The sequence below is a fragment of the Tursiops truncatus genome, chromosome 1 (genome assembly GCF_011762595.2).
Source record: "Tursiops truncatus isolate mTurTru1 chromosome 1, mTurTru1.mat.Y, whole genome shotgun sequence".
NCBI lineage: Eukaryota > Metazoa > Chordata > Mammalia > Artiodactyla > Delphinidae > Tursiops > Tursiops truncatus.
The window spans coordinates 16877294-16902900 of NC_047034.1; positions in this window are offsets into that span (position 1 = coordinate 16877294).

Genomic DNA, 25607 nt, shown 5'->3' on the forward strand with positions numbered 1-25607 from the left:
TCATTAGTGTAGAGGAATGCAAAAGATTTCTGTGCATTAATTTTGTACCCTGCTACTTTACCAAATTCATTGATTAGCTCTAGTAGTTTTCTGGTAGAATTTTTAGGGCTCTCTATATATAGTACCATGTCATCTGTAAACAGTGACAGTTTTACTTCTTTGCCAATTTGGATTCCTTTTATTTCGTTTTCTTCTCTGATTGCTGTGGCTAGAACTTCCAAAACAATGTTGAATAATAGTGGCGAGAGTGGGCAACCTTCTCTTGTTCCTGAACTTAGTGGAAATGCTTTCAGTTTTTCACCATTGAGAAGCATGTTGGCTGTGGGTTTGTCATATATGGCCTTTATTATGTTGAGGTAAGTTCCCTCTGTGCCTACTTTCTCAAGGGTCTTTTTTATCATAAGTGGGTGTTGAATTTTTTCAAAAGCTTTTTCTGCATCTATTGAGATGATCATATGGTTTTTCTCCTTCAATTTGTTAATATCGTGTATCACATTGATTGTTTTGCATATATTGGATAATCCTTGCATTTCTGGGATAAGCCCCACTTGATCATGGTGTATGATCCTTTTCATGTGCTGTTGGATTCTTTTTGCTAGTATTCTGTTGAGGACTTTTGCCTCTTGTTTGTGATATTGGCCTCTAGTTTTCTTTTTTTTGTGACATCTTTGTCTGGTTTTAGTATCAGGTGATGGTGGCCTCGTAGAATGAGTTTGGGTGTGTTCCTCCCTCTGCTATATTTTGGAAGAGTTTGAGAAGGATGGTTGTTAGCTCTTCTCTAAATGTTTGATAGAATTTGTCTGTGAAGCCATGTGGTCCTGGGCTTTTGTTTGTTGGAAGCTTTTTAATCACAGTCTCAATTTCAGTTCTTGTGATTGGCCTGTTTATATTTTCTATTTCTTCCTGGTTCAGTCTCGGAAGGTTGTGCTTTTCTAAGAATTTGTCCATTTTTTCTGGGTTGTCCATTTTATTGGCATATAGTTGCTTCTAATAATCTCTCATGATCCTTTGTATTTCTGCACAGAAGTCAGTTGTTACTTCTCCTTTTTCATTTCTAATTCTATTGATTTGAGTCTTCTCCCTTTTTTTCTTGTTGAGTCTGGCTCACAGTTTATCAATTTTGTTTATCTTCTCAAAGAACCAGGCTTTTATTTTTATTGATCTTTGCTATCATTTCCTTCATTTCTTTTTCATTTTTTTCTGATTTGATCTTTATGATTTCTTTCCTTCTGTTAAATTTGGGGGTTTTTTGTTCTTTCTCTAATTGCTTTAGGTGTAAGGTTTATTTGAGATGTTGCTTGTTTCTTGAGATAGGACTGTATTGCTATAAACTTCCCTCTTAGAACTGCTTTTGCTGCATCCCATAGGTTTTGGGTTGCCGTGTTTTCATTGTCATTTATTTCTAGGCATTTTTTGATTTCCTCTTTTTTCCTTCAGTGATGTCTTGGTTATTAAGTAGTGTGTTGGTTAGCCTCCATGTGTATGTATTTTTTACAGATTTTTTTCCTGTAATTGATACCTAGTCTCATAGCGTTGTGGTTGGAAAAGATACTTGATTTGATTTCAATTTTCTTAAATTTACTAAGCTTGATTTGTGACCCAAGATATGATCTATCCTGGAGAATGTTCTATGAGCACTTGAGAAGAAAGTGTATTGTGTTGTTTTTGGATGGAATGTCCTATAAATATCAATTAAGTCCATTGTGTTTAATAGGTCATTTAAAGCTTGTGTCTCCTTATTAATTTTCCTTTTGGATGATCTGTCCATTGGTGAAAGTGGGGTTTTAAAGTCCCCTACTATGATTGTGTTACTGTCGATTTCCCCTTTTATGGCTGTTAGTATTTGCCTTATATATTGAGGTGCTCCTACTTTGGGTACATAAATATTTGCAATGGTTTTATCTTCTTCTTGGATTGATCCATAGATCATTATGTAGTGCCCTTCTTTGTCTCTTGTAAAAGTCTTTAGTTTAAAGTCTATTTTGTCTGATATGAGAATTGCTACTCTAGCTTTCTTTTTATTTCTATTTGCATGGAATATCTTTTTCCATCCCCTCACTTTAAGTCTGTATGTGTCCCTAGGTCTGAAGTGGGCCTCTTGTTGACAGCATATATATGGGTCTTGTTTTTTTGTCCATTCAGCTGGTCTATGTCTTTTGGTTGGGACATTTAATCCATTTACATTTAAGGTAGTTATCGATATGTATTTCCTATTATCATTTTCTTAATTGTTTTGGGTGTGTTTTTGTAGGTCTTTTCCTTCTCTTGTATTGCCTAGGTAGAGACATTCTTTTGGCATTTGTTGTAAAGCTGGTTTGGTGGTGCTGAATTCTCTTAACTTTTGCTGTCTGTAAAGGTTTTAATTTCTCCATTCAATATGAATGAGATCCTTGCTGGGTAGAGTAATCCTGATTGTAGGTTTTCCCCTTTCATCATTTTAAATATGTCTTGCCACTCCCTTCTGGCTTGCAGTTTCTGCTGAAAGATCAGCTGTTAACCTTATGGGGATTGCCTTGTATGTTATTTGTTGCTTTTCCCTTGCTGCTTTTAATATTTTTTCTTTGCATTTACCTTTTGATAGTTTGATTAATACATGTCTTTGCGTGTGTCTCATTGGATTTATCCTGTATGGGACTCTCTGTGCTTCTTGGACTTGATTGAATATTTCCTTTCCTTTCCTTTCAACTATAACCTCTTCGAATATTTTCTCAGTCCCTTTCTTTTTCTGTTCTTCTTCTGGGACCCCTATAATTTAAATATTTGTATGTTTAATGTTGTCCCAGAGGTGTCTGATAGTGTCCTCAATTCTTTTCATTCTTTTTTCTTTATTCTGCTCTCTGGTAGTTTTTCCACTATTTTATCTTCCAGGTCACTTATCTGTTCTTCTGCCTCAGTTATTCTGTTATTGATTCCTTCTAGAGAATTTTTAATTTCATTTATGTGTTGTTCATCATTGTTTGTTTGCTCTTTAGTTCTTCTAGGTCCTTGTTAAACGTTTCTTTTATTTTCTCCATTCTATTTCCGGGATTTTTGATCATCTTTACTATTATTATTCTGAATTCTTTTTCAGGTAGACTGCCTAGTTCCTCTTCATTTTTTGTTCTGGTGGGTTTTTACCTTGTTCCTTCATCCGCTGTGTATTTCTCTGTCTTCTCATTTTCCTTAACTTACTGTGTTTGGGATCTCCTTTTCACAGGCTGCAGGTTTGTAGTTCCCGTTGTTTTTGGTGTCTGCCCCCAGTGGGTAAGATTGGCTTAGTGGGTTGTATATGCTTCCTGGTGGAGGGGACTGGTGCCTGTGTTCTGGTGGATGAGGCTGGATCTTGTCTTCCTGGTGGGCAGGACCACGTCTGGAGGTGTGTTTTGGGGTGTCTGTGAACTTATGATTTTAGGCAGCCTCTCTGCTAATGGGTGGGGTTGTGTTCCTGTCTTGCTATTTGTTTGGCATAAGGTGTCTAGGACTGTAACTTGCTGGTTGTTGAGTGGATCCGGTCTTAGTGTTGGGATGGAGATCTCTGGGAGAGCTTTTGCCATTTGATAGTACATGGGGCTGGGAGGTGTCTGGTCAACCAATGTCCTGAACTCAGCTCTCTCACATCAGAGGCACAGCTCTGACATGTGGCTGGAGCACCAAGACCCTGTCAGCCACACAGATTCTGTCCTAAAAGAATAAGTTCAGGGAGGCAGTGGAGCACTTGGCCCACAGAGTTTTCTCTTGCTGTCACCCGACTCCTGATAAACACATGTCGTTCTACAAGAATGAAGTCACTAGCATCTGTAGTCACTGTCCTTCAACACACTCTGAAAGAGTTTCAGGGCAGAGATCAGGAATGAGACACTCTGTGCTCTGGGAAAACCTCAGAGCTCAAAGGCATGACAGCTCTGGGAATTTCTTCCCTGTGGAGCTTCACCATTAACTGTTTGCCGCATCGCCAAGGGAGTCCCGGAGGCAACGGGCCTGAGGCAGTGGAGGTGGGGCCTGCGGCAGAGGGCACTGCAGATTCCGGCCCTGGGAGGGCAGACCCCAGACTCCGTGTGCACCCTCCAGTTCCACCTGGCTCCACTGACAGCCCTCGGACAATGTGCTTTAAAAATTAAAAATAAGAGTTTTCAGTGGGGGAAGTGTTCTCAGCCATCAGAAGGTTTTTGCGAACTCTCTCTTTGCATAGTTCCCTACAACCTTCGAGAGATATGGAGTATAAATTTGTCTGTTGGACATGAGTGAACTGGAGGAAAAGAATGCAAACAGATTAATCAGGAACCTTCTGTATTATCGTACACATAAGAAGAGAAGAATTAAAATTTCATAATGGCAGTAAACATGGAAATGAAGGGAGAAACAATCTGGAGAAGAAATTATTATTTTCTTGTCTGAGATAAATTTTAAGAATCTAATAAAGGATTTTATAGGGATATTTATTTATATTTTTGACTTTGAGTTTTTTCTTTTGCATGGCTCACTTTATTTCACATTCTCCAAATGGATCCTTCATTTGATATTTCTCTGACAAAAATTTAATAAAAGTCAAGTCCTTTTAAATAGATAGTCTTATGTAAATAAGGAGTTCACTATTAAAGGAGAGGGACCAGTTGTCATTATCTTTGTTATACTTTGCTCAAAAGAATAGCTTGTTCTCTTACCTCCTTGTTGCCTCTAAAAATGCTAGTGTGTGTGTGTGTGTGTGTGTGTGTGTGTGTGTGTGTGTGTGTGTCAGCCCTGGGGGTCAGAGTTGAAAGTTCCAAGCTTCTAATCATGGCTTGGTCTTTCTGGTGACCAACCCCCATCCAGAAGCCTACCAAGGATCACCTTATTAGAACAAAAAACACTCCCATCACCCAGAAAATTCCAAAGGATTTAGGAACTCTTTGTCAGACACCAGGGTCAAAGACCAAATATTTGAACAAAATATTCTCCTAGTGTTCTTATCACTTAAGAAATTACAAGGGTTTTAGGAGCTCTGTGCAAGGGACCAGGGGTAGAGACCAATATATATATTTCCTATTATTTCACAGGATCCTCTATATTCAGTTACTGTGCGTTTTCTCTAATAATTCTCTGCATATTTTAAAATAAGTTTTTTATTTTAGAACAGTTTTAGATTTATAGAAAAATTATGAAAGTACCAAGAGTTCTCATGTAGCCCATACACCCAGTTTCAACTATGATTAGCATCTAACATTGGTATGGTACATTTGTCACAACTAATGAATAAGCAGTGATCCATTATTATTAACCAAAGTCCATACTTGATTCGGATTTCCTTATTTGTTACCTAAAGTCCTCTTTCTGTTTTGGGATCCCATCCTGGACACCACATTACCTGTAGTTGTCCTGTCTCCTTAGGCTCCTCTTGGCTATGACAGTTTCTTACTTTTTTTTTTTTTTTTTTTTGCGGTGCGTGAGCCTCTCACTGTTGTGGCCTCTCCCGTTGTGGAGCACAGGCTCCAGACGCGCAGCCTCAGCGGCCATGGCTCACGGGCCCAGCCGCTCCGCGGCATGCAGGATCTTCCCAGACCGGGGCACGAACCTGTGTCCCCTGCAGCGGCAGGAGGACTCTCAACCACTGCGCCACCAGGGAAACCCTCTTACTTGTTTTTGATGAACTTGACAGTTTTGAAGAGCACTGGTCAGGTATTTTGCAGAATGTTCCCAGTTGAGATTTGTCTGATATTTTTCTCATGATTAGATTGGAGTTAAGACTGGAGAGGAAAAGTTCCATTTTCATCACACTACATCAGGAACATATACTATCAACATGACTTATCACTGTTGATATCACTTGATCACCTGGCTGAGGTAGTGTTTGTCAGATTTCTCCAAGTAAAGTTATTTTTCCCTTCCTCTCATACTGTCTTCTCTGGGAGGAAATCATTATGTACAGGCCACAATTAAGGAGTAAGGACTTATTCCCCACCTCCCTGAGGGCCAAGTACCTACATAAATTATTTGGAATTCTTCTGCATAGGAGATATTTCTATGTTCCCTATTTATTTTTTCAAGCATTTATTTATATCAGTATGGACTCATGGACATTTATACTTTTGGTTATGACTATACATTTTGTTTTTCTTAGTTAATTTTTTATTGGAATATAGTTGCTTTACAATGTTGTGTTAATTTCTGCTGTATACCAAAGTGAATCAGTTATACGTATGCATATATCCACCCTTTTTTAGATGATTTTCCCATATAGGTCATGACAGAGTATTGAGTAGAATTCCCTGTGTGATTCAGTAGGTTCTTATTAATTATCTATTTATATATAGTAGTGTGTATATGTCAATCCCAATCTCCCAATTTATCCCTCCCCCCTTTCCTCACTGGTAACCATAAGATTGTTTTCTACATCTGTGACTCTACTTCTGTTTTGTAAATAAGTTCATTGGTGCCATTTTTTTTAGATTCCACATATGAGCGATATCATATGATACTTGTCTTTGTCTGACTTACTTCACTCAGTATGACAATCTCTAGGTCCATCCATGTTGCTGCAAATGGCATTATTTCATTCATTTTTAATGGCTGAGTAGTATTCCATTGTATGTTTGTACCACATCTTTATCCATTCATCTGTCAATGGACATTTAGGTTGCTATGCATTTTGAATCAAGCCAGCTGTTTTGCCCATGAGTCCTACATCATTCAGATTGAAGACCCTTGTCCCTTCTAGAAAATCTCAACTTACATATGACTCTAGGAGAAAAACTTGAACAACTCAGAAAGCAGCATATTACCCTAAAGGAAAACCCAGTCAGGGAGGGCAGATGAAGCTGAAGGACTTGTTATTTATGTGGGTGCTTGGCATCAATTATTATTTGCCCCCATGGACTTTGTTGCTTCAGCTATAAAAACAATTGCTTTGTATTCTAATACAAAGTATTAGAATTTGCTATTTGGTATTTCTTTTGAGTAAGTGATTCCATTTTTAGAAAGTTCACCGTATTCTGTAATGATTTTTGTGCTTATATTTTCCCAAGAACACATTTGCCCCAGCTCTATAAAGAAAATGTTCAGTTCTTAGGAGAGTGAGACATAACAGCATTCAAAAGTACATCCATAGATACGCTAGTAGTAATGTTCACATTTATGCACCCACAATTATTTTGAATTTTTGTGCACGTATAAAAAATATGCTAGGCAAGGGCTTCTTTAGGCTTCCAATGGCATATGTTTAGAGTCCTGTTACCCTTAAAATAAAAGATACTCTTGGTATTTATTCTTAAGTATACCACATTGTGTTGATGTGTATGGCTATCTGCCAGGCTACTAGAAAAAAAAAGTGCCAAGAGTTAAATTAATAGCTTTGTCATTGTTGAATTTATAACAATGAATTTATTTGCTTAATGCTTGTAGAGTACCTGGGTTAATTAGGGCCTAGTAACCTTAATTCTGGTAGAAGAGGCACCTAAGGCTATACCAGGGAAGTGGGCACAGCATCGGAAGGCAGTAGCACACCCAGGGCAGCCATGCCTGCTGCCCTTGCCTTTCATTCTTGACCTTCTGGATGCTCAAGTATACCATCCTGCCTTTCCTCTCCATCCAGTACATGTCCTCATCTCTGACATTAAGCTCTTGGCTACTATCTTGGCTACTACTCCACTTCTTTACGAAGGTAACATCTTTAGGGACTACGGTGAGAATATCAAGATCGGCCAGGGAGCATCTTCCTTCATGCCTCCCACATCCCAACCTGTCTAAGCTGTGTCGGTGTAATCCACACAGGGCCCTCTTAATCTGATCTAGTATTACTGCTCATACTAATGAACCAAAGGTTGGCCCATCGTATCTTTTGTTCATCATTATGGTACCTGCAAAAAACGGATTTCTGGGAACAGCTCACGCCACAAGCTTTATTAGGTGATCCGATTCAGACTTTTCTCTCTCTCTTTTGTTTACTGTCATTCTGTGGACTTGCCTCTGATCTCTCTCTCTCCCTCTCTCTCTCTCTCTCTCTCTCTCTCTCTCACACACACACACACACACACACACACACACACACACATTCTTCCTTGGTTCACTAGGATGTGATCTTCAATAACAATGCTGATGGAAGTGGAAAAAAAAATGGAAAGAAATGGAGTGAACTGGCACATGTGCTCATTCTTCTCATCCCTCAGCCTGGGAACTGGTTTCTCAGGTAACCTCTCTGGTCTTGGGCCCATTTCTTCCAACTCAAGTATTTTGGAAATTAAACTCAATCTTCCTTTATTCTTCATTCACTAAAAGACTACCCTAAAACAAATATAGACCTTTATCTTTCCCTACCAGATTTCACAAAGTGAAAGTAGAGAGGTGAGAGGAACAGAGGAGAAAGTCTATCAAGTCTAAAAAACTTTATCAAGAAAACAACAAAAACCTTCTAAAAGTTAAGTACAAGAAACCTTTATAAAACACCTGTATGTGACTGTCAATGTTTGTCATGGAGTTTGTGAAGATGAACAAAACATAGAATTTACTTTCAAGGTGCTCCTGGTCTACTGGGAGAGATGGTCCCATAAAACTAAAACACAAGTACTCATATTAAGGGGTGTAGCTTGAAGAACATATGTGATTCTGTAGAAATTCATGGGTCTGAAGCAAAAATTCTTTGTCCAACTGCCAGGGCTGTGTGTGTATTTGTGTGTTTTCAGGAAAAAGAGACCACAAAGTATCATGGAAAAAAAATTGGGGTTTTGGTTTGAATCTTAGCTTTGCTATAATCTGTAACTGTGGGAAAGTTACTTAAATTTTCTTAACTTCCATTTTCTTATATGTGAAATTAGGATAATAATACCCCATTTACATCTTACTTAGTTATTACAAAAATATAAACAAATCATCTGAAACCATTTCTGAGACAAAGTTGGAGCTTCACACATATTTGTTCAATTTAAAGGGATCATTTAAGTTAATGCTCAAGATGAATTTTCTCATAGAAACATTGATATATTTTGTGGTTGGTTAAAAAGGACAATTACTATGGCATATGTATGCCCATTAACTATGTCTTACATAGGCTTATAGAATGGATTAAGTACAATTAAAACTATTTTAACATTTTGGAAGGTTACTGTGTGTCCAATTTCTAAACACACAACTTAGAAATAAGTTTTTGAAAAATAAAATATCTCTGACTTGCATATATTTAAAGATTGCCTTGAAGTGTGATGTCTTCCTTTTTGGCAATATTATCTCTTTCAAAAGAAATTGGTTCTACATTTTTTTAAAAGACATATAGTCCGTAGAAAAATAGGAAAAAAAAGTCTGTTGAAAGTTTCAGAAGATTAAATTAATTCTTACTATAGGATATAACTAAGCCTTCAAACTAGAAGCATATATTTTTTAATTTTTATAATTAATTATTCCTTCTATAATCCTAGTGCCAGACACCAATTCTCAATTTAAATGTGAAATTGGTGCTGTTATCATTCCTATTTTACAGATGAGAAAACTGAGACCCATAGAGATAACTTGCCCTAAGAATCAATGCTATTTAGGAAAAGATTTGAGATGCTAAACTCAAGTATGTTATCAGAGTTTATGTTGTTCATCACTATCGTGAATAGCCCAGAAGATGGAAAGTTTGAATTACAGTTGCTGCTCTCTCATTATTTTCTAGAACCTTATACATACAACCAAAGAAGAAAGTGGGATAAAATGTATTGTTTCTTCAAGTTTATAATTTTGTTAGCTTTATAAAACAAATGATAGGATAGATGCTTTCCACCAAGAATTGTGTTTAGAAAATTATCTATAATATGAGCAAAATATGTAGATTATATTTAGTTTTTCAGCCTGCACCTCAGGCTCCTTGTTGGTATTCTGTACCCAATGATTAGACTGGTTGACCAGTTTGTTACTTAAGATCTGGCACCAGGACTTACTTCTTTTTGCTTCCCACACCTAGCACAATTCTTGAGCTATTATAGACATTTATTCTATAACACATTTAATGTGCCTTATAAATAGAAGATGGACAATAAGTATAGGCTTAAGTTAAAAAACCCGGCAAAGGGCAAAGCATCCTATAAGCTGTATCACTTTCTGCCAGAACCTGGCCCTTCCACCTTACCTTGTGCCATCTGCTGGCACTGTTCCCTTCACAAACCACCATCCTGCCTTTGCTCTTCTCAGACAGCCTGTGTATTAGTTTCTTTTTGATGTCATAACAAATTACCACCAACTTCGTGGCTTGAAACAACAAAACTTTATTACCTTACAGTTCCCTGGTTGGGAAGTCCGAAATGGGTCTCACTGGGCTAAAGTCAAGATGTTGGCAGAACTCTGTTCCTCTTGGAGACTGTGGCAGAGAATCCAACTCTTTGCCTTTTGCAGCTTCTAAAGGTGGCTCACATACCTTGGTGCTTGGCCCCTTTCCTCCATCTTCGAAGCCAACAACCACATCACTCTGACTTTGCTTCTGTTATCGCATCTCCTCTGATTCTGACTCTGCCTGTCTCTTCCCCTTTGAGTGACTCTTGTAATGAGGATGTGTGAAGACCACTGCCTCAGAGATAGAAGGTAACTTCTTTTATATCTAGGTGGAGTTTTCAGTAGTCCAGGGGAAAATTGATGACTAAAGAGACACATCTGGGGAGTCATCAGCAAGCAAATGACAACTGAAGCCATGACAAAGATATTACTTAAACCCAGGAATTTATACACTAACATTGAGTATGCCCACATACTCTAGAACTGATACTTTTTGTACACTATAGTACTTCTTGAAAAAGGCTGACTACAGCCTGAAATGATGGTCCTGTCTATTATTCATCTATGCTGATTTTTCTTTTCTCCAGGAATAATTTAGTGTGGAGAAAAGAAACACTGGGCAGAAAGAAGTGAAGGACGAGGCATAAGAAGGAAAACTTAGATTATTCTGTGTACATTTCTAATCTTTGATGATGCCTGTGTAGAGAGAAACTTTTACTTTGTCCACTAAATCATTTCCAGCATTAAAATAAATACCCGGCAGGTAGTGGCCTGTTTATGCAGTATTCCCAAATCCTTGTGATCCTATGCTCCAGTATCCCAAAAAGAAAATAAATTAACTGCCTCCTAAATGCAAAGAGGGAGAATTTAACACTTTGCTTTATCCCTCTTTCAGGCTATAAGTATATTTTAAGCTTGTGAGCATCTAAAGGTCAGAGATGGCCTTTCATTCTTATCCGTATTTTACAGTCACCCTAGCCTTCCACTTTGCACACAGCGATGGTATCGTATGCCTGAATGAATGAATTGATAGTTTTTATCTGGATGCTGTGTTACCACTAGTTTGTTACCTTGGTAGATAAATAATTCCCTTTTTGTGGATTTTTAACTTTTCTGTTTTTTTTTCCACAAACAATATAATATAATCTTCCATATCATTAAAACAATTCCTTTTTAATCTTTTATTCTGCCATTTAGATAGTCTCTCCTCCTATGTGTCTTACTTTCTTATAAAGATAAATAGTAACTAAATACCTATGTGCCTGGGTCTTCACTCCCAAACATTAGCATCTCCTATTCACCTCTCAGTCTCTTATGTTCCACCATTCCTTGGTCCAAGTCTCAATTATTTTTTTTTAAAGAATTTCTTCTGGCCTTCCCTGGTGGCGCAGTGGTTGGGAGTCCGCCTGCCAATGCAGGGGACACGGGTTCGTGCCCTGGTCCGGGAAGATCCCACATGCCGCGGAGCGGCTGGGCCCGTGAGCCATGGCCGCTGAGCCTGCGCATCCGGAGCCTGTGCTCTGCAACGGGAGAGGCCACAACAGTGAGAGGCCTGCGTACCGCAAAAAAAAAAAAAAAGAATTTCTTCCTCCTCTTTCATATTGATTATATTCTTTCTTCAATTCTTTCTTTTTCAGTTTTTTGTTATTTATGAAATGCAAATTTATGGCATTAACTCAAAAAATCAAAAGTTTATTTTATCAAAGTTATATTTATATATAGGTTAAGAAAAGAAAAATAGTTTTAAAAGTCTTATAATGTAAAACAGTGTTTTTCTATGTCCCTCCAGATCCTGGATATTTACTGCTCGTCAGAGGCAACCACTGTTGACTATTTTAGATGTTTCCTTTGATACTTTTCTTTATATTTCTAAACGATATGCATATTTGTTTATATGGCCATTTAATTTTTTAAAGTTTTTGATATCATCTTTTGGATCTCCAACTCTGAAAAAGGAGGGATTAACTCTCTTATCCCATTTACATTCATATTTTCTCACCTATCATCTTCCCAAAAGTTACATGACAAATTTTATTATATGAATATTTGTGTTTACATTGAGTACCTAAATATTATTTACAGCTGATACGAGAGGTGTATTCTGATTGTATACCCTTAGCAATGTATCTTATTTTTTCTTGGAGTTAATAATTGCCTCTCGTTTTGGCTCGCTTACTGTTTTGTGTTCTACTCACTAATTTAATACCACACTTCCTGCCAGAAATTTAAATCTTCTTTCAAGATCTTCAAACAACTCAAGAAATCTTTCAGTTGCATTATTTTTCTTAAAAGGCATACATCTCAGAGCCCTCAGTCCTTCTGTTCTAATTTGTACTGGTTATTCTCTAGGCTGCCTGGGAAGGAAAGTGTTAACAGCCAGTTTATAACTTTCATTTCCCTCCTAGGGACACCTAAGGCAAGCCTGACCTTTGTCAGGTCGGAAAGACCTTGAAATAATGCCTGAAATATAAATGTAGCTAAAAGATATATGAGTGTTCTTCAAGAACCACCATATATATTGATTATCAATCTAGGAATGCTTTCAACAGGATATACCTAGAATTTTTATTGTAAATAAACCTGCAATTTATAAATTAATGGGCTACAGCTGCATTGAGGAATGGAAATTAATGTAATCATGTAATCAAAGTACAACTTTGTGATAAACAAGGTTTATAAACAGAGAAGACCCTGAAACCTGGCAGCTTGCCTGTGCTCAGAAGTTCCTTGTTACTATAAAACCAAAATGGAAAAGGAGCACAGGAATTTGTGTCTCAAAGATTTAGGGACTCCCAGATAAGGATACGATAAACCCCGTGAGTCCCTTTTTGGTGTTCCTTGCCAATCATTACTAATACTTGTTGCTGGGTAGCGCTCATGTTTCCTCTGAGTCTCATTAGCAATTCTGTTCTTTTTGATCACACACTGTTACACAGCCACTATCCTGTTCATTCTATCAATGGGAATTCTCCTCATCTTTCTGTTGTGCTGAATTCCAGTTTCCTGATTCTTGTGTCTTTCTCTTGCTGATTACTCCCTCATTCTGGAAATAGATTTCCTGGGCTTGAGTCTTGCTATGTTCACTTAATAGGTGTTTGATCTTGGGCATGCTTCTTAATTTCTCTAGTCTCAAATTCCCTCATGTGTAAAATGGGGATAGTCATATTTTCTATCATAACAGACAGGTTGTGATAAATAAATGAAATATGTAAAGCACTGAGAAAAGTGCATGGAAAAATCGACCTGTATAAGTGGTGGCTATTATTATTATTGATGGCACATATCCTGGAAAAAGGCATGTGGGAGGGCCATTTTTTAAACCATCATACTGAAAACTTTATTCTTCCTACTTGACATGGTGATTTAGTGGAGTAGGGAACTTCCAGTTGGAAAATATTTTCCCTCAGGTTTTTGAAGGTGTTTCTCCATTATTTCTAATTTCTGTTGATGCTTTTGAGAAGACTGAACCCATTTTGAACCTAAAAACCTAAAAAGATGAAAACTTTTTTTTTTTTTTTTTTTTTTAAACAACATTAAATGGCAAACAAAATATATCATGTTAAGAGAGAGATTTCAGAAGAAAGGAGATAGCTTTATATTTTATTGCCTTTACTGGTACTTTTTCCCCTGCTTTTTTTTTTTTTTTTTTTTTTTTTTATTTTTTTATTTTTTAACATCTTTATTGGAGTATAATTGCTTTACAATGGTATGTTAGTTTCAGCTTCACAACAAAATGAATCAGTTATATATATACATATATTCCCATATCTCTTCCCGCTTGCATCTCCCTCCCTCCCACCCTCCCTATCCCACCCCTCCAGGCGGTCACAAAGCACCGAGCTGATCTCCCTGCGCTATGCGGCTGCTTCCCACTAGCTATCTACCTTACGTTTGGTAGTGTATATATGTCCATGCCTCTCTATCGCTTTGTCACCGTTTACACTTCCCCCTCCCCATAGCCTCAAGTCCATTCTCTACTAAGTCTGTGTCTTTATTCCTGTTTCACCCCTAGGTTTTTCATGACATTTTTTTTTTAAATTCCATATATATGTGTTAGCATACGGTATTTGTCTCTCTCTTTCTGACTTACTTCACTCTGTATGACAGACTCTAGGTCTATCCACCTCATTACAAATAGCTCAATTTCGTCTCTTTTTATGGCTGAGTAATATTCCATTGTATATATGTGCCACATCTTCTTTATCCATTCATCCGATGATGGACACTTAGGTTGTTTCCATCTCTGGGCTATTGTAAATAGAGCTGCAATGAACATTTTGGTACATGACTCTTTTTGAATTATGGTTTTCTCAGGGTATATGCCCAGTAGTGGGATTGCTGGGTCATATGGTAGTTCTATTTGTAGCTTTTTAAGGAACCTCCATACTGTTCTCCACAGTGGCTGTATCAATTTACATTCCCACCAACAGTGTAAGAGGGTTTCCTTTTCTCCACACCCTCTCCAGCATTTATTGTTTCTAGATTTTTTGATGATAGCCATTCTGACTGGTGTGAGATGATATCTCATTGTAGTTTTGATTTGCATTTCTCTCATGATTAGTGATGTTGAGCATACTTTCATGTGTTTGTTGGCACTCTGTATATCTTCTTTAGAGAAATGTCTATTTAGGTCTTCTGCCCATTTTTGGATTGGGTTGTTTGTTTTTTTGTTATTAAGCTGCATGAGCTGCTTATAAATTTTGGAGATCAATCCTTTGTCAGTTGCTTCATTTGCAAATATTTTCTCCCATTCTGAGGGTTGTCTTTTGGTCTTCTTTATGGTTTCCTTTGCTGCGCAAAAGCTTTTAAGTTTCATTAGGTCCCATTTGTTTACTCTTGTTTTTATTTCCATTACTCTAGGAGGTGGGTCAGAAAGAATCTTGCTGTGATTTATGTCATAGAGTGTTCTGCCTATGTTTTCCTCTAAGAGTTTGATAGTTTCTGGCCTTACATTTAGGTCTTTAATCCATTTTGAGCTTATTTTTGTGTATGGTGTTAGGGAGTGATCTAACTTCATACTTTTACATGTAGCTGTCCAGTTTTCCCAGCACCACTTATTGAATAGGCTGTCCTTTCTCCACGGTACATTTCTGCCTCCTTTGTCAAAGATAAGGTGACCATATGTGCGTGGGTTTATCTCTGGGCTTTCTATCCTGTTCCATTGATCTATCTTTCTGTTTTTGTGCCAGTACCATACCGTTTTGATAACTGTAGCTTTGTAGTATAGTCTGAAGTCTGGGAGCCTGATTCCTCCAGTTCCTTCTTTCGTTCTCAAGATTGCTTTGGCTATTCGGGGTCTTTTGTGTTTCCATACAAATTGCAAAATTTTTTGTTCTAGTTCTGTGAAAAATGCCAGTGGTAGTTTGATAGGGATTGCATTGAATCTATAGATTGCTTTCGGTAGTAGAGTCATTTTCACAATGTTGATTCTTCCAATCCAAGAACATGGTATATGTCTCCATCTATTTGTATCATCTTTAATTTCTTTCATCAGTGTCTTATAATTTTCTGCATACAGATCTTTTGTCTCCTTAGGTAGGTTTATTCCTAGATATTTTATTCTTTTTGTTGCAATGGTAAATGGGAGTGTTTTCTTGATTTCACTTTCAGATTTTTCATCATTAGTATATAGGAATGCCAGAGATTTCTGTGCATTAATTTTGTATCCTGCCACTTTACCAAATTCATTGATTAGCTCTAGTAGTTTTCTGGTAGCATCTTTAGGGTTCTCTATGTATAGGATCATGTCATCTGCAAACAGTGACAGCTTTACTTCTTCTTTTCCGATTTGGATTCCTTTTATTTCCTTTTCTTCTCTGATTGCTGTGGCTAAAACTTCCAAAACTATGTTGAATAAGAGTGGTGAGAGTGGGCAACCTTGTCTTGTTCCTGATCTTAGTGGAAATGCTTTCAGTTTTTCACCATTGAGGATGATGTTTGCTGTGGGCTTGTCATATATGGCCTTTATTATGTTGAGGAAAGTTCCCTCTATGCCTACTTTCTGCAGGGTTTTTATCATAAATGGGTGTTGAATTTTGTCAAAAGCTTTCTCTGCATCTATTGAGATGATCATATGGTTTTTCTCCTTCAGTTTGTTAATATGGTTTATCACATTGATAGATTTGCGTATATTGAAGAATCCTTGCATTCCTGGAATAAACCCCACTTGATCATGGTGTATGATCCTTTTAATGTGCTGTTGGATTCTATTTGCTAGTATTTTGTTGAGGATTTTTGCATCTATGTTCATCAGTGATATTGGCCTGTAGTTTTCTTTCTTTGTGACATCCTTGTCTGGTTTTGGTATCAAGGTGATGGTGGCCTCGTAGAAGGAGTTTGGGAGTGTTCCTCCCTCTGCTATATTTTGGAAGAGTTTGAGAAGGATAGGTGTTAGCTCTTCTCTAAATGTTTGATAGAATTCGCCTGTGAAGCCATCTGGTCCTGGGCTTTTCTTTGTTGGAAGATTTTTAATCACAGTTTCAATTTCAGTGCTTGTGATTGGTCTGTTCATATTTTCTATTTCTTCCTGATTCAGTCTTGGCAGGTTGTGCATTTCTAAGAATTTGTCCATTTCTTCCAGATTGTCCATTTTATTGGCATAGAGTTGCTTGTAGTAATCTCTCATGATCTCTTTTATTTCTGCAGTGTCAGTTGTTACCTCTCCTTTTTCATTTCTAATTCTATTGATTTGAGTCTTCTCCCTTTTTTTCTTAATGAGTCTGGCTAGTGGTTTATCTATTTTGTTTATCTTCTCAAAGAACCAGCTTTTAGTTTTATTGATCTTTGCTATTGTTTCCTTCATTTCTTTTTCATTTATTTCTGATCTGATTTTTATGATTTCTTTCCTTCTGCTAGCTTTGGGGTTTTCTTGTTCTTCTTTCTCTAATTGCTTGAGGTGCAAGGTTAGGTTGTTTATTCGAGATGTTTCCTGCTTCTTAAGGTGGGCTTGTATTGCTATAAACTTCCCCCTTAGAACTGCTTTTGCTGCATCCCACAGGTTTTGGGTCGTTGTGTCTCCATTGTCATTTGTTTCTAGGTATTTTTTGATTTCCTCTTTGATTTCTTCAGTGATCACTTCATTATTAAGTAGTGTATTGTTTAGCCTCCATGTGTTTGTATTTTTTACAGATCTTTTCCTGTAATTGATATGTAGTCTCATGGCGTTGTGGTCAGAAAAGATACTTGATACAATTTCAATTTTCTTAAATTTACCAAGGCTTGATTTGTGACCCAAGATATGATCTATCCTGGAGAATGTTCCATGAGCACTTGAGAAAAATGTGTATTCTGTTGTTTTTGGATGGAATGTCCTATAAATATCAATTAACTCCATCTCGTTTAATGTATCATTTAAAGCTTGTGTTTCCTTATTTATTTTCATTTTGGATGATCTGTCCATTGGTGAAAGTGGGGTGTTAAAGTCCCCTACTATGAATGTGTTATTGTCGATTTCCCCTTTTATGGTTGTCAGTATTTGCCTTATGTATTGAGGTGCACCTATGTTGGGTGCATAAATATTTACAATTGTTATATCTTCCTCTTGGATCGATCCCTTGATCATTATGTAGTGTCCTTCTTTGTCTCTTCTAATAGTCTTTGTTTTAAAGTCTATTTTGTCTGATATGAGAATTGCTACTCCAGCTTTCTTTTGGTTTCCATTTGCATGAAATACCTTTTTCCATCCCCTTACTTTCAGTCTGTATGTGTCTCTAGGTCTGAAGTGGGTCTCTTGTAGACAGCAAATATATGGGTCTTGTTTTTGTATCCATTCAGCCAATCTGTGTCTTTTGGTTGGAGCATTTAGTCCATTTACATTTAAGGTAATTATCGATATGTGTGTTCCTATTCCCATTTTCTTAATTGTTTTGGGTTCGTTATTGTAGGTCCTTTCCTTCTTTTGTGTTTCTTGCCTAGAGAAGTTCCTTTAGCAGTTGTTGTAGAGCTGGTTTGGTGGTGCTGAACTCTCTCAGCTTTTGCTTGTCTGTAAAGGTTTTAATTTGTCCATCAAATCTGAATGAGATCCTTGCTGGGTAGAGTAATCTTGGTTGCAGGTTTTTCTCCTTCAACACTTTCAATATGTCCTGCCACTCCCTTCTGGCTTGCAGAGTTTCTGCTGAAAGATCAGCTGTTAACCTTATGGGGATTCCCTTGTGTGTTATTTGTTGTTTTTCCCTTGCTGCTTTTAATATGTTTTCTTTGTATTTAATTTTTGACAATTTGATTAATATGTGTCTTGGCGTATTTCTCCTTGGATTTATCCTGTATGGGACTCTCTGTGCTTCCTGGACTTGATTAACGATTTCTTTTCCCATATTAGGGAAGTTTTCAACTATAATCTCTTCAAATATTTTCTCAGTCCCTTTCTTTTTCTCTTCTTCTTCTGGAACCCCTATAATTCGAATGTTGGTGCGTTTAATGTTGTCCCAGAGGTCTCTGAGACTGTCCTCAGTTCTTTTCATTCTTTTTTCTTTATTCTGCTCTGCAGTAGTTATTTCCACTATTTTATCTTCCAGGTCACTTATCCGTTCTTCTGCCTCAGTTATTCTGCTATTGATCCCATCTAGAGTACTTTTAATTTCATTTATTGTGTTGTTCATCGTTGCTTGCTTCATCTTTAGTTCTTCTAGGTCCTTGTTAACTGATTCTTGCAATTTGTCCATTCTATTGTCCATTCTATCTCCAAGATTTCGGATCAACCTTACTATCATTATTCTGAATTCTTTTTCAGGTAGACTGCCTATTTCCTCTTCATTTGTTAGGTCTGGTGGGTTTTTATCTTGCTCCTTCATCTGCTGTGTGTTTTTCTGTCTTTTCATTTTGCTTATCTTACTGTGTTTGGGGTCTCCTTTTTTGCAGGCTGAAGGTTCGTAGTTCCTGTTGTTTTTTGTGTCTGTCCCCAGTGGCTAATGTTGGTTCAGTGGGTTGTGTAGGCTTCCTGGTGGAGGGTACTAGTGCCTGTGTTCTGGTGTATGAGGCTGGATCTTGTCTTTCTGGTGGGCAGGTCCACGTCTGGTGGTGTGTTTTGGGGTGTCTGTAGACTTACTATGATTTTGGGCAGCCTCTCTGCTAATGGGTGGGGTTGTGTTCCTGTCTTGCTAGTTGTTTGGCATAGGATGTCCAGCACTGTAGCTTGCTGGTCGTTGAGTGAAGCTGGGTGCTGGCGTTGAGATGGAGATCTCTCGGAGATTTTTGCTGTTTGATATTATGTGCAGCTGGGAGGCCTCTTGTGGACCAGTGTCCTGAAGTTGGCTCTCCCACCTCAGAGGCACAGCACTGAGTCCTGGCTGCAGCACCAAGAGCCTTTCATCCACAGGGCTCCTTAATTTGGGATGATTCGTTGTCTATTCTGGTATTCCACAGATGCAGGGTATATCAAGTTGATTGTGGAGCTTTAATCCGCTGCTTCTGAGGCTGCTGGGAGAGATTTCCCTTTCTCTTCTTTGTTCTGACAGATCCCAGGGGCTCAGCTTTGGATTTGGCCCCGCCTGTGCGTGTAGGTCGCCGGAGGGCGTCTGTTCTTTGCTCAGACAGGACGAGGTTAAAGGAGCCGCTGATTCGGAGGCTCTGGCTCACCCAGGCCGGGGGGGTAGGGAGGGTCACGGAGTGCGGGGGCGGGCCTGCAGCGGCAGAGGCCGGCGTGACGCTGCAGTCTGAGGCGCACCGTGCGCTCTCCCGGGGAGCCGTCCCTGGATCCCGGGACCCTGGCAGTGGCGGGCTGCACAGGCTCCCCGGAAGGGCGTGTGGCTAGTGACCCGTGTTCGCACACAGGCCTCCTGGCGGCGGCAGCAGCGGCCTTAGCGTCCCACACTCTTAGCCGCGGCTCGCGCCCGTCCCTGGAGCTCTCTCAAGCAGCGTTCTTAATCCCCTCTCCTCGTGCACCAGGAAACAAAGAGGGATGTAAAAGTCTCTTGCCTCTTCGGCAGGTCCAGACCCCTCCCTGGACTTTCTCCCGGCCAGCCGCGGCGCACCAACGCCCTGCAGGCTGTGTTCACGCCGCCAACCTCAGTCCTCTCCCGGCGCTCCGACAAAAGCCGGAGCCTCAGCTCCCAGTCCCGCCCGCCCCGGCGGGCGAGCAGACAAGCCTCTCGGCTGGTGAGTGCCGGTCGGCCCGATCCTCTGCGCTGGAGTCTGTCCGCTTTGCCCTCCGCACCCCTGTTGCTGTGCTCTCCTCCGCGGCTCCCAAGCTCCCCCACTCCGCCTCCCGAAGTCTCCACCCGCGAAGGGGCTTCCTAGTGTGTGGACACTTTTCCTCCTTCACAGCTCTCTCCCGCTGATGCAGGACCCGTCCCTATCCTTTTGTCTCTGTTTAGTTTTTTCTTTTGCCCTAACCAGGTACGTGGGGGGTTCCTTGCCTTTTGGGAGGTCTGAGGTCTTCTGCCAGCGTTCAGTAGGTGTTCTGTAGGAGTTGTTCCACGCGTAGATGTATTTCTGGTGTATCTGTGGAGAGGAAGGTGATCTCCGCGTCTTACTCTTCTGCCATCTTCGATGAAAACTTTTTAAAAAAAATTTTTTTTAAATTTCTCTAGATACAGTAAAAAGTCTCTTTGTGTGCAGTGTTAGTGAATTTTGCAATGGTGTACCTTACTATGAATTTTTCTCTTTCATCTTTTGAGCATTTGGACAGAATTTTTTAATCTAGAACTTCATATTCTTCAATTTTAGAAAAATTTTTTGAATTATTCTTGAATTATTCCTGCTTCTCTTTTTGAATATTTCTTAAATTTGAATTAGTCGTATATTGGCTTCCTAAACTGATCTCATTTTCTTCTCTGCCTTTTGTATTTTTCATCTGTTGTTTTCCTTTCTTACAGTTCTACTTTAATTTCTTCGTCTTTTTTTTACAATTTTTATTTCTCCTAATATATTTTTAATTTCCAAGGGCTCCTTTTTAATTCTCTGAACGTTTTCTTAATTGCATCCTGTTCTTGCTTCATAGTTGCATAAAAAGTATGTGCTTGTATATATGTATATTTGTGTGTATATAATAAAATCCTCTGTATAAATACCTACACAAACATAGATTTTCAGGTTAAATGTTCTCCTCAAATATCTAATAATCTTTGGCCATCCATTTATATTTAAGAGGTAGGTGCTAAAAAACCAATTGGAACCTATGGCAATCAACCAATTGTGAGGATGGTAGCACCTCTGGGTTGGAAGTGGTTGGAAGAGGGCCTGCAGGAGCTTCTGAGATGCTGTTAATGCTTTATTATTTTTTGACCTGAGTGATAGTTGTATTAGTTTTTCCTTTGTTATAACTGCAAACTCATTTTGTGGGGGTTTTTTTTCTGTATTATATTTCAATATTAAAAAACAAACAAACAAACAAACAAAAAACTTCTACCTGTTCTGGGTTTTGACCTCCCACTTTTCCCAGACTTCCATGACTCCATTCACAGTGCTGACTCCAGATTCCAGTCCTTTAGCTTGATCTCTCCAGAATCTCTGATTTGATGCTTCAACTTCCTTAGGCAGGGCTCTACATAAGTGAACCATGGTGCCATAAGTTCATCTTGACCAAAATAGAACCTATTATTTTACTTTTTCACTGCAAATGATTAACAGATATTTCACTTTTTCAACTCCCACATTTCTTCCCATTTTAATCCATTACCAAACCCTATTAACTTGGCCGTCATGATTTCTGGAAATTTTGACTTCTTTCTTGCTACTTCTATTGTTCTGCCTTAGATCTGGGCAATCAAAATGGCCTCCTAACCTTCCAGACTATTCTAAATATATCTATCATGTTTTGATTACTTTAACTTTATCATTATGGGTAGAATCAAATCCAAACATCCTGATAAACTGAGATCCTTTAGGATTTCACCCTAGTACACTTTTCTGATCTTATATTTTATGATACCTCTCTTAACTGACCCACAAGCTAGCTCTCACCATAGAACTTCTGTATCCACTGTAGTGGGTGTAACACTTACCCTCTGTTTTCTTAGTTGACTTCTGTTTTTCCTTCAGAGTGTACCTCAGTTGTCTAGGTCAGTTTGTTTTTTTTTTCAGTTTGTTTGTGTATTTTTGTTTTGTTTTGTTTTATGTTGATACAGGTTCTCCTAGAGATGGTTATTTCCTTTCCTTGAGAATACCTGTCTCCATTTGCCTTTTGAATACTCTAATTGTTGATACTCTGTTGGGGGTGAGGATTGAAGAGACAGTGATTACTGTTAAGTTATGATAACATTCCTCTAGCAGTAAATTTTTCTTCAGAGAAACAAGGTTTGTTGAACAATAAGGAGATACCTTACATTTAAACTTCAGATTTATGGGAGGGGGAAGGGTAAGCTGGGACGAAGTGAGAGAGTGGCATTGACATATATACACTACCAAATATAAAATAGAGAGCTAGTGGGAAGCAGCCGCATAGCACAGGGAGATCAGCTCTGTGCTTTGTGACCACCTAGAGGGGGTGGGGTAGGGAAGGTGGGAGGGAGACGCAAGAAGGAGGAGATATGGGAATATATGTATATGTATAGCTGATTCACTGTGTTATATAGCAGAAACTAACACACCATTGTAAAGCAATTATACTCCAATAAAGATGTTAAAAAAAAACCCAAAAAACTTCAGATTTATAAGTATCAGTGGTTAAAGAAGAGCGGTTGAAGAGAATGGCAAGTAACTAGTAAATGCTGTGATTAGAAATCTCCAGCTGGTTGTAGCCTTTTAAAGTGATGTAAAAACTCAGCATCTAAATCGTATGGCTAAGAAATTACCATGAAAAAAATCTTCTGATGTCAAATCAAAAATACTCATACCTGAGTGGGATGAAAGTTTCTGAGAGAATAATCAAAACACGACTGGAAAATACCATACCACAAACTTGGTGTCATGATGCCTTTACAATTCTTTATAACTATAAACCATTTAACGTTGTCCAATAAAAGCTCAGAAAAGGCTGAATAACATGCAATTTTCTTTGGCAAAAATAAAAGCCTGGTTTAAACACAGTGAAAAGGTTTGTATGGGTTCAAAAGGGGTGACAAAGACACTGTTTTTTGCTATCATTGGCCTGCTATCAACTTTTGTGTCCAAAACAAATGAATCTGTATGGAAGTAGTTAAAAGACTGAAGTGAACTAGTCCAATTCCTTTTAAGATATTATTGCTACACTATCCTCCCCCATTTGAAATCTGTGTTGGGAGATAGAGACCACTTCAACTCAATGAGTCATTTCTACTTCCTAGCCAGAACAATTAAACTTCTTGTATAAAACATGACCTGAAGCCTGCCCTTCACCACATCATCCCACCTCAGAAATCCCAGGGGTCATCTCTGACATTTAACAGCTCGCAAATTCAATTTCTTAGCTGATGAGGCCAACTTCATGCTTTTACGAATGAATATTAGGTTATTGCAAATTTTCTTCTTCAACATTTTAGGTAATATATAAAATGTGTTGTCAGTTCGACTGCCAGCCTGAATAACATTACACACGCCTCTTTATCATGATGGAGATAGTATTTGTAAGTCAGCTGCATGGAGAATAAGAAAAATCTTCCATCCTCCACTCCCCCTTCTACATCCATCGACTCCCAAGGAAAGAAAGAAAGAAAGGAAAAAAGGAAGAAAAACATAACCCAGTAAGTACAGCTGTATGGTCAATCTAGCCAGTATTCCTGCACTATCTTACCAGTTACTGAAACAGTTAATGCATTTTGCAAATTTGTTGCTTCTTTATTGTTAGCAGCTGAGCAGCTTTTTCCCTCCTTCTCTCAATTGTTATTGATCTTGTGCCATAGTTTGCCTACAGTCCCCTAACAGCATTAGCTCATTTTTACTCCAGTTTTGCAGATTAGCTCATCTGGGTTATGTTCTTTGGTATGTTGGTGTTGAGTGTTGAATACATCTTAATTTTTCATTTGTAAAGGCATTCTCAAGCATAACAGGTATTTAGTGAGTTTGATCTTCTTGTACATCATGTGTTTGACCTTCATACCAGAAGGGACTCCCAGATTTTCATTTATTCATTTTTTGATATCTAGAGCAGATGGATTTATATGGAAAGGGAGAAGGGGTTGTATATTACTTTCCTTTATTTCTCAATTGCTTCTGAAGGCCATTCTCTCCTGGAATGTATAGTTGACATTATTGTAATGAAGGTTCTATTTCCATCCAGTTTCCATGGAAACAATGCAGCTTCCTACCCGCAACCCATACCAATGTACACGGTGTTTATGTAGTCTAATTGCAATTTTAGTTGCCACTCCTTTTTCCCACTTATCTCAGTTTTAGATCTCAGAGTAAATAAGAAGTCTAGTGCCATCCTGCTTTTGAGCTTTTTCTTTTAGATACTTGAAGCATCATCTCTAGATTTCTATCACTATTTCTATTTGTATCTTTGTCTTTATGTCTTTATCTCCATCTGCAACTACATCTACATTACTATTTTTTATCTATCTACCTGCAGTATGGGCGTACAAGTTTACTAGCTACCTGTAAGGGACTGGGCAAAAAAACTGGAGCAGGACTCAGATCCTTTCCCTCAAGAAAAGCCGAGAGTAAGAGGCAGAGTTGTTAAAAAAAAGACACATTTCAATCAAATGGAGTAAGAGTGGGAATAAACAAAGTGGTATGAGAGCCCATAGGAAAGACTGATTAGCTCTGCTTACGAATTGGGGAAGGTTTCAGAGTGGGTGAAACTTCCTGACAGATGAGTAGGAGTTTGCAAAACAAAAATAGGGGTGGCGGTATTAGAGGTAGAACAGTATGTGCAAAGGCGCACTTAGTTAAATGTTTGGTGTGTTTGGGGAACAGCAAGAGAGCTGGGGGGGCTGGAATTTGGGTTGTGTGGGATGTAATGGCACCAGCCCAGGCTACAGGGATGGAAAAGACCTATGAGCTCATAGGCCCTTTTCTCCATCTCTTCCTTCTCTATCTCAAAGCCAAAGTGTCTATGGTGTTCTCATCCATGGCTGGCCCAGGAAAATGGATTTAATCTCTTTGAACTAAAAGAAAGGAGGTCAAGAATGGAGACAGGCTAGAAGCCAGGTCACAACCTTTCTTCTCAATAGCCAAAAACACTGGTTTTACATGTGAAGGCCTGTGTGCTTTTTAAATTTGAGTTACTCAACGTTTAGGTAATGTGCTATTTTTAATCTGTTTCTTAAAGTCAGCCATTCCTCGTCCTTAAATCCATTTCTCTAGATCTAAAAAAGGATAAAATGTCATTTGATGCACCTTCATGAAATTGCACTTGACTTATTTGAGATTCAGTTCTAGCATTAAGATGAGTGATGAAAAACAAATTATTTATTGAGTCTTTCCTCTTTCCCCATGCACACAGTCAAAACATTTTTCCCTCCCCCAGAGCAACTAAACAAGCTCTATTATACCTCCACTAGGGGACAATTTAATTTCTTATTCCATTTTGCCCAAGCATGACTGCATGCCTTTTAATTATA